We start from the raw sequence: 8,793 nt of genomic DNA, 5'->3' as shown, positions 1-8,793 counted from the left end.
TGGTAAGGTAATTTGACTGTGCTGGGGCAGTATAGTCTGTTGGGTCAATATAAAACATTTTGAGGCTTTATGTAGGGTGTAGGCGAAACTATTACATGTTGGGTTAGTCCAGGGCATGCTGGGACATGTAGAGTAGGCAGCACTGTGTGTGCTGGGCAGTAAAATGTGTCTTGAGGCTGTAGAGTGCGTTTAGGCAGGAGAGCTGGGTGCAGTAGTATGAAGTTTGTCTGGCTGTATAGAGCAGTGGTAACCGACCCTGTTCCTAGAGATCTACCGTCCTGTAGGTTTTCATTTCAACACTAATTTGGCACACGTGACTAAACTAATTGGCAGCTCAATGCAGATCCTTAGCTGTTGAATGAGGTGTGCTTTGTTAGGGTTGGAGTGAAAACCTACAGGACGGTAGATCTCCAGGAACAGGGTTGGCTGCGACTGGTATAGACCGTGCATAGCTATTAGAGAACAATATGCTTAAATAATATTAAGTGTGTTGAGGCTGTAGAGTGTTTAAGCAGTATAAGTTATGCTGAATTAGTATGAAGTAGTATGAAATGTGATTGGCTGTACAGAGTATTTAGGCAGTATAGGACATTCTGGAGTAGTATTAAGTGTATTGTATCTGTGTTTAAGTAGTATAGAGCATGCTGAAATAGTGTGAGGTAGGTGCTCTCTCTAAACCACCTGACCATCTCAGGAGAGCACTTGTGCTCTAAAAATAGAGAATGAGAATGAAATGCCTTTCCACAGCACCCTTAACGAAGAGTTTCCCTGCACTGCATGTGTGTGTGTATGCCTGTGTGTGTGTATGTGAACAACTCTTTTACCTCTCCTTGAACCAACTCTTACAACCCCCAAATTGTGGATCCTCTTTGGTGGTACACCTGATTTTAAGATGGGGACAGGACCTCTTTGTTGGTAATCAATTGTCCACATGTTTTTCCATTTAAAGGTTTTAATAAGGGTAGAAAAGATGAACAACTTTTTTCTGTTTTAATTTGCCCCTTATGTATACAAATTCTGTTAATATAACTTTTGACCATGCATTTAAAACAGTATCTGTTTGTGTGCAGTGCAGGCTTTGGGGCTGTATACCTGAATCATGACTGTACCACTGCAGTCATTTAATAATATGAATGTATTATTATTATTATTTTTTATTTCTTTTTCTCTCATCCTCCTTAGAGTAACCATGCTGCCCAGCTTGATGTTCATATCCTGTCATTTCTAGATTCATTCATTCTGGCAAAATGACCTCGTTCAGAGCTATGGAGTACTCAAACATAAACACACTCAGCGGTGCTTTTTGCTCTATTTACCTTCTGAAAAAGTTCTTTATTATTTGATTAGTAAATGAAAAATTCAAGACGGGAATATAAAATGAAATATGAAGATAGGCGGCACGGTGGTGCAGTGGGTAGCACTGTCGCCTCACAGCAAGAAGGTTTGATTCCCTACCTGGGAATCAAACCTGCAACCTTTAGGTTGCAAGGCTTGCTCCTTACCCATTAAATAATAAAACTGCAGACACTAAATTGCCCGTAAGTATGAGTGTGTGAGTGAATGGTGTGTGTGCCCTGTAATAGATTGGTGACCGGTCCAAGATGTATTCCTGCCTCTCGCCCAATGCATGCTGGAATAGGCTTCCCCCCTCCCCCCTCATATTATAATAAAAATAAAATGAGCTCTGAAGCTCAAATATGAAACATGAATACAGATATACAAATGCTGAAACACGAAGCTGCCCATCCAGTTATTGAAAGCTATGATACTTTATCCCCAAAATGCTGAACCTCAACACACTGTGTCTTCCTCTTGTCTGAGATACCTATCTGTCTGGAGCCACTGGCAGACTGGCACAAGGACAAGGTTAATCATGAGCCCGAACCAAACGATTGAAAAGTCAAGGGTCATGCGACGATCACAGAACACTGCAATTTCCAAGGAGATTTGTGATAACCATGCATTCTATGTTCATTATGGGACATTTGAGAAACTGTGACTATTTTCTTTTTCTGTCCGAGGACAATAATAGGTCCCGTTCGAATGTGAGTGTGTGCTGAATGTGTCTGTGATATCTATCGGAACACGATGATTCGCCTCGTGACGGGGGAGCGAGTTACAGCATGCCCTCGCCGTGGCGACACAGGAATCTCGGTCTGGGAGGGCGGGCGAAGGATCGGCGGGGTTCTGGTGCAACGTCTGACGTGTAACGAATGAGCAATGGGGAGCCAGAGATTAGAATATTACAATGAAAAAAAAAACTGCATTCAATGGCTTACCCTTACCCCACTCCATTTCTGAAATGACTCTCTTCATTGAATTACCCTTATTACAGTTAACAAATATTTTCTGTGGCAACACTATAGTTTCATGTCAAATTAATGTAGGTATGAATAATCTCTTGTGTCATAAATATTATTCAATTATTTGATGATTAAGGATTATATTTGAGCCAGTATTGCTTACCTCGTTACACATACACATGCAGGCACACACACACACACACACACATACACACACACACGCACACGCACACGCACACGCACACACACACAGGGGCACATTATTGTCTGCTTTGCCTGGACAAGGAGAAGGAGGCAACATTTGCATTCCATTCATTCTCCGGCATGACAGTTAAACCTGAGCACAGCGTTGCACCATCCAAGCCCACATTTGGCACCTCTCTCACCAAACCCGCTGTCAACAGATTTAATTGTGCCAATTGGGGATGTTGCTTCCAGCAACTTTTAATAGCTTGTGAAATTTGAACAATATAAATATCACAGTTCGTGCTCTGACCAACATGTGGAGCATGCTATTAATCTTTGTGCATGTGGACCAGACATGATAACCAGCTATATACCGTCTACCAATGCAGCATTTTGTAGACAGCAAGTCTAGAAAAGATGTACATTTAGAAGAATCATGTATATACTTTATCTACAGTGCATGTTTATAAGCTTTCATAAGTTATGCATAACCCTGGAGAGAGATTTCAATAACTCTTTATTTAGCTTGACAAGAGCCAGTAAGATCCACTTGTAATCATAACAATGTTTATCTCCATGAGAAATACTTATGTCAGGCACTGTGAGGTGGTACAAGTAAATTAGTGCTACAGTATGTAGACATTATGCAGACTTTTTTTATACGAACAATGTTTTACCCGGTTTCTGGGTTTCCTTTTATTGGAGTCAGTGTTGCAACATTGTTTCTTCACTGTGCTTAGAGTCTATAAAGTGTAAGTGGGGTAAAAGAGTTAGTTATGTCATTTATACAGTTTATGTAATCATAACCTGAAAGGTCTTTTTATAAAGCTTGCTTTAGTGCAATTAAAAAGAAGCATCGGTGTCTCTCTATGGCTATTAGATACATGGAACTCATGCAAGTATGCAACCACACACACACACTCCCTTCCCCACCTGATATGACCATGCTTACAGTTCAGTCACAAAGGTCAAAGAAGGCTGTCAGTCCCCGAACTCTTAAAAACATACAGCCAGTGATGTCAGCCCAAAAACATCCTCTAGTAAGGAGAAATTTAGAAATCTGACAAGCAACACATTCCTTCCCGCCACAGGAAATGACACGGTGGCCCACAGGTTCACCTCCCTCGCACATATGCACTGGCAGACAACGAAGACAGGAATGCGTTTCCCTCTGCAGGTAATGCATCCCAGGGGCATGCCTTCATTATGGAAGCATGAAAGCTAAGGAGACATGATTTAGAGATTCTCTGTCCACACATTACACATTTATTGGGTATCATTGATATTATGATGATGATGATGTTGCTGATGATGATTATTATTATTATTATTATTATTATTAGCATAAACCTATAATTTTGGAGTAAAATAAGAGGAAAAAAGAAAAATATTCAGGACTCTTCATATAAATAATTATCATCATGGTTAAAAACAACCATAATAATAGAAATGATAAAAATCATTGTGGTCATATTTTAATTTCATGTATTGTGATGCCGATGACAGTTAAAATCATTTCTCTGCAATAGGTCTGTTTGCATTACTATTACTCTCTACCATGCTATAAATTCATAAGGCTATCACCTCTTTAGCTGTTTTCATTTTGCCTTAGCTCCTCCTGACTTTTAGCCGATAGATACTTTGACAGGTTAATGGCAGATTATATGGAGAGTAAAAATACATTGCATGAGTCTTGGCTGTACATCAAGAGCAGCATGAGGCAACACAGCTGCACAGAGTTTTTTTGAATGGAGGAAAACAATATAGAACAATTGATATAGAAGAGGAATAATACTTATAATAGTGAAAAAGTTGGTGGCTAGTTACAATTTAGCAGAATTTCACAGCATTCATGTCATTTCTGCATTAATTAAACAATTCAAAATCTCTATTGCAGTAAGCAATAAGGAGGATTGTTTTGCTTGGAATTCACATTGAAAGAGCAAAAAAGCAAGACATTTCAGGATTATCTATCATGAGAGCTAATATTCACCCTGACATATAAAACAAAGTGTATTGAAAATAAACTTCAACTTAAAAAGGTTTGTTTATAGTGTCTGATCTGAATAAAATCACACTGAACTGAACTAAGTAACACAGACATTATAAAGCAATAAACGAGCAACAGTTTTTGTTCTAAGAACAGGTCATTTTCTTAAATTTATTGAAACTTATTTTATTCATTTGCCAGATGTATTATACAAATTAAACAAACAATTGTATAATAACTTATCATAAACAGCATAGCTTATCCTATTTTGAATTTTGAAATGTATTTTATGTCGCTTTGGAAAAGTGTCTGCTAAATAAATGCAATGTAATGTTATTATTATTATTATTATTATTATTATTATTATTATTATTGTTGCTGTTGTTGTTAATAGTAATTATTGCTTATTTATATCTATTTATTTATTTTTATTTTTTGTATACCACTGTGCCACCTAGAAGTTATAAGATGGATATGTAGTGTATTTTTGTCTATCGCCGTAGGCATGCAAGAAAGGCTTGCCAAACACTGATTAACATGTAAAGCCTGTGTGGCTTTATGTCCTTAGCAACTGCTACTGTTGTGCTGATAATAGCAGAAACATTGCTGAGCTCTATTTGTTTTTTTCCAGTCTTTTCCTTTCTTTTTAAACCACAGCCATTGAGATATTTATTTATGTTATTATATAGTTTTGACAATAACATTGAGATATTTCAGGAAATGAATGGGACAGGGAAGAGCACTGCATGCGAGTGTGTTGCCAAGCAATATGATCCTTGCAATGTATGTAGTGCATAAAATTATACTCAAAACTCATAACAAATAAAAAAGAAAACACAGACACAGCCTTTTCTGGTTATTGGAAAAACTGCAACATATATATGTCATTGGACTAGGTCTGTCGCACTCAACAATACATCTGATTTGAATTATTAGGAAAGAACTAGTTGACTTTAAAAGTTTGAGTGACTGATTGATTGATAGCTGGAAATTCTTTACTTCATACTTTGCATTAAAAAAAACTTTGTATTATCGGTATATTTATGGTGTGATTGTTGAGTTACATGCAGAAATCTGTGTGTTGTTTGGAGAGAATGCTCTGTGCTTGTACACTACTGGTCTTATTGCATTTGCAATTCTTTATTTTCTCAAAAATTTCAAGCGTTCATTCATCAGGCAACGTTCAGTCATCAGCTGTCGTTAGTGAATGTGCAGTCATCAGTGAATGTTTAGCCTTTAGTGAATGTTTACTCATCAGTTTCCGACAGTCGTTCACAATGATGTGCAGATAGAGTAATTTGAGGGAGAGAACTGGCTGTGGGAGGATTGTGGTTTCTGTGGGCACGATGATGACTTCAGCTGCAATCCTGGATTACATGATCCGCTCCGGATTAGTTCCAGTCAGGGCAGGTCAGTGATTTTTTCCGGAAAACCCAAGGGATAGTTTTCCACTGTGGCCCGTTTTCGTAACTGTGTGTGTACATGCGTGTGTGCCTGTGTGCATGTGTGTGTTCATGTGTACGTGTGTGTGTTTGCATGTGTGTGTACGTGCGAGTGTGTGTTTAGTATCTGTAGAAAAAAATGCTGGAAGCAAATGATGTGGTTAACTTTTCATTTAAATAATTTGCTACAGTTCCCTTTACCTATTGCTTATTTTAACTTCATTTGTGATTGATAACATATTTTACAAAAAAAAGTAATCCTTGTATTTTACTTAGTAATTAGTTTAATATATGTTTTATGTTTAACTCTGGCCATATTGGACTCATTTAAACTCTGTTAGAGTCGAGTTAACACTGGGCACTTTACTGTGTTCCTATCTCTAGCTCAAATGGAGTTTGCTTACCAAATGAAATACACATTCGTAATTCATAATGGCAAAAAGTGTCAGCTAAATGACAAAATTATATTTGTTATTGCTTTAAAATTCTTCTGGCTTTTCCCTATGTCATACACTAATAACTAATAAGCTAAACAAAAAATTTGAATACTCACACAACAAATATATTGTCTAGCTCTTAACATCAACATCTTAGAAACAGAATATCACAGTGCCCTCTTCATCACAGTCTATTCTCATTGTCAGGTCAGGGATATATTTGAATTAAACTGCCCCCTTTTAATATTCCTTCTTTCTTTTGCTGAAATGCACTTATTGTATACAATTTGAATAGCAAAGCACAAATGATATTCATAATAATGATTACAACTATTACTGGAAATGGACATCCTGTCCTATGCTGTCACCTAGTGTTGCAGCTGGTGCATGTCAAGTCCTATTTTGACTCATTCTTTGAACATTGAAGTTTTTTTTCTTCTATAAAAACTATTAACAAGAAACTGAAGAGACCCACATATGTATGGTTGAAGTTCCCAAATCTTTTGCTAAATAAAGCATCAGTGCACAGAGCACATTGTCTTGGTGTCTCTCAATGGCTGGGATGTAATGTCATGGATGTGTTGTTGTGAAGAGTGTCAACAGTTGCATGTTCCGAATGTGTAATCAAAATGGAGCACCTTGCTGCGCCTGGTTAGATTAGCCTGGTTAGATTAGCCCTACCTTATTCAGGGACATCTGCTGTGGCATGTTGACCAATCAGATTTCTCCTGTGCTTCACCAATGAAGATGGAAGCCCTGTGAAGCCATATCAGAGCAGTCCGTGCTGAAAATGCTGTCTAGGTAAACACAGCCATCCACGTATTGCAAAATAGAATGAAATAACAATACTCTCCTGCGCACACTGGTAACACATTCAGTTCCATTACCCAGTCAGTATTTTGTTGAAATGGAAAATGATACATTTGTAAGCTTTGCATTCTATTTTTCTCAACAATGTGATTGGTTATGAAAACGTGTACACTATATGTTAACCCTCCTGTTATGTTGCGGGTCAAATTGACCCTTTTTAAAGTTTGAAAATCTAGGAAAAATACTTAAAATTATTTTTTCAGTATGAAACTTCTTCTACTGGCCTTAATTAGTGTAATCAACATTTTAAATGAAAATGGTTCATTTCATGTATTTGCAAACCCCCCCTGTATGGGGATTGACCCAGGAACATTTTTGCTGTACCTAAAAAATGAACAGAACAGGAGGGTTAAGGAACAATTCATTGTTCTCTGTCATTATCTGTTGAAGTCCATTGTTTTTTTCCCTTATTTGCCCCCATCATGTCCAAAACCGCTGTGTCTGGCTGTGAAGAGACTTTGACTACCTCCAGGTGGCAGTGTTCTCCTTTCAACTCACACTACACATTTCGATTGACCATATGGGGCAAAAACTCCCAGTTTGACATGCATGAATATACTGTCAAACATATCTGAATTTGCTTTAATGGCTTTATTGCATTGCGCAGTATGGACACTGCTCAGGGTGACATTACAGAATTGCAGCACAGCTTATGAAATTGCAATGAGCCTGGCCTGCTTATCCGTGTCAACACTTAGATAATGGGAAAAGAATGAAGCAATTACAGTCTGCACAAGTGAGGCGTGCAAAGCGAATGTGGTTCATGTTTGTCTGTAACTGAGTTCAGGAGAAGTGTGTGAAGTGTTTTTACAAAACTATGAGCTGGATATGAATTCTGTGCTGAAGTACAAAGAGCCTATCCTTGTTTTGCTCAGAAACCGTCAGTCAAATTTTGATAAATTAACATTGTGTTTACTGCCAGTACCAGAGTGTAAACTGCTGAGAAAACTTGTGAATTCAAATTGACAAACAGCATGATGATTTTGCTGGTTGATTATGATTATGATTTTGCTGTAGGCAGACCTTTGCTGTCTGTTTTTCAGTGATGCAATGCTTTTGCAAGGATGAAAAAAGCGGTACAGCCATGTCCGTTGAAATCCTGGCACGGACTTCATACCACTTCTTCATACAATGCAATGAAGAACATATCTGATATTCTGTGGACGGTAAAGCTTGCGGCATGAGCACCAGGTTGCTGTAATCTGTCTGCGGTCTGGTCAGAAGCTCTCAGAAAAACACAACAGACATTACAAACAGAGATTACGTTACAAGTCCAGCATGTTGTTGACCTTGAAAAATGAAAATAGTCTTAAAAAAATGTTTGGCAGCAAAGTTCATGATGTAGCAGTAAAACTAGCTTTTGTGCATCTCTCCCCCCCCCCCCCCCATATATATATATATACACACACACACACACACACACACATAATCTGTGTGAAAGTGTGTGTGTGTGTGTGTGTATGTGTGTGAGAGACTCTGTGTGTTTGTGTATATATGTGTGTGTATGTGTGCGCATGTGTGCGTGTGAGAGAGAATGTGTGCGTGTGTGTGTGCGTGCATGTGTG

The 8,793-nt window shown here is 38.1% G+C and overlaps 1 protein-coding gene across 1 annotated transcript in view; it reads left to right on the top strand.

The window, feature by feature from the left end:
* cd74b (CD74 molecule, major histocompatibility complex, class II invariant chain b) overlaps positions 1-8,793 on the top strand; it is a 102,956-nt gene that overhangs the window by 62,164 nt on the left and 31,999 nt on the right. The window lies entirely within an intron of this gene.

This window comes from Anguilla rostrata, chromosome 9 (genome assembly GCF_018555375.3).
Source record: "Anguilla rostrata isolate EN2019 chromosome 9, ASM1855537v3, whole genome shotgun sequence".
In the NCBI taxonomy this organism is placed as follows: Eukaryota; Metazoa; Chordata; class Actinopteri; order Anguilliformes; family Anguillidae; genus Anguilla; species Anguilla rostrata.
This window is presented reverse-complemented; position numbering and strand designations above follow the sequence as displayed.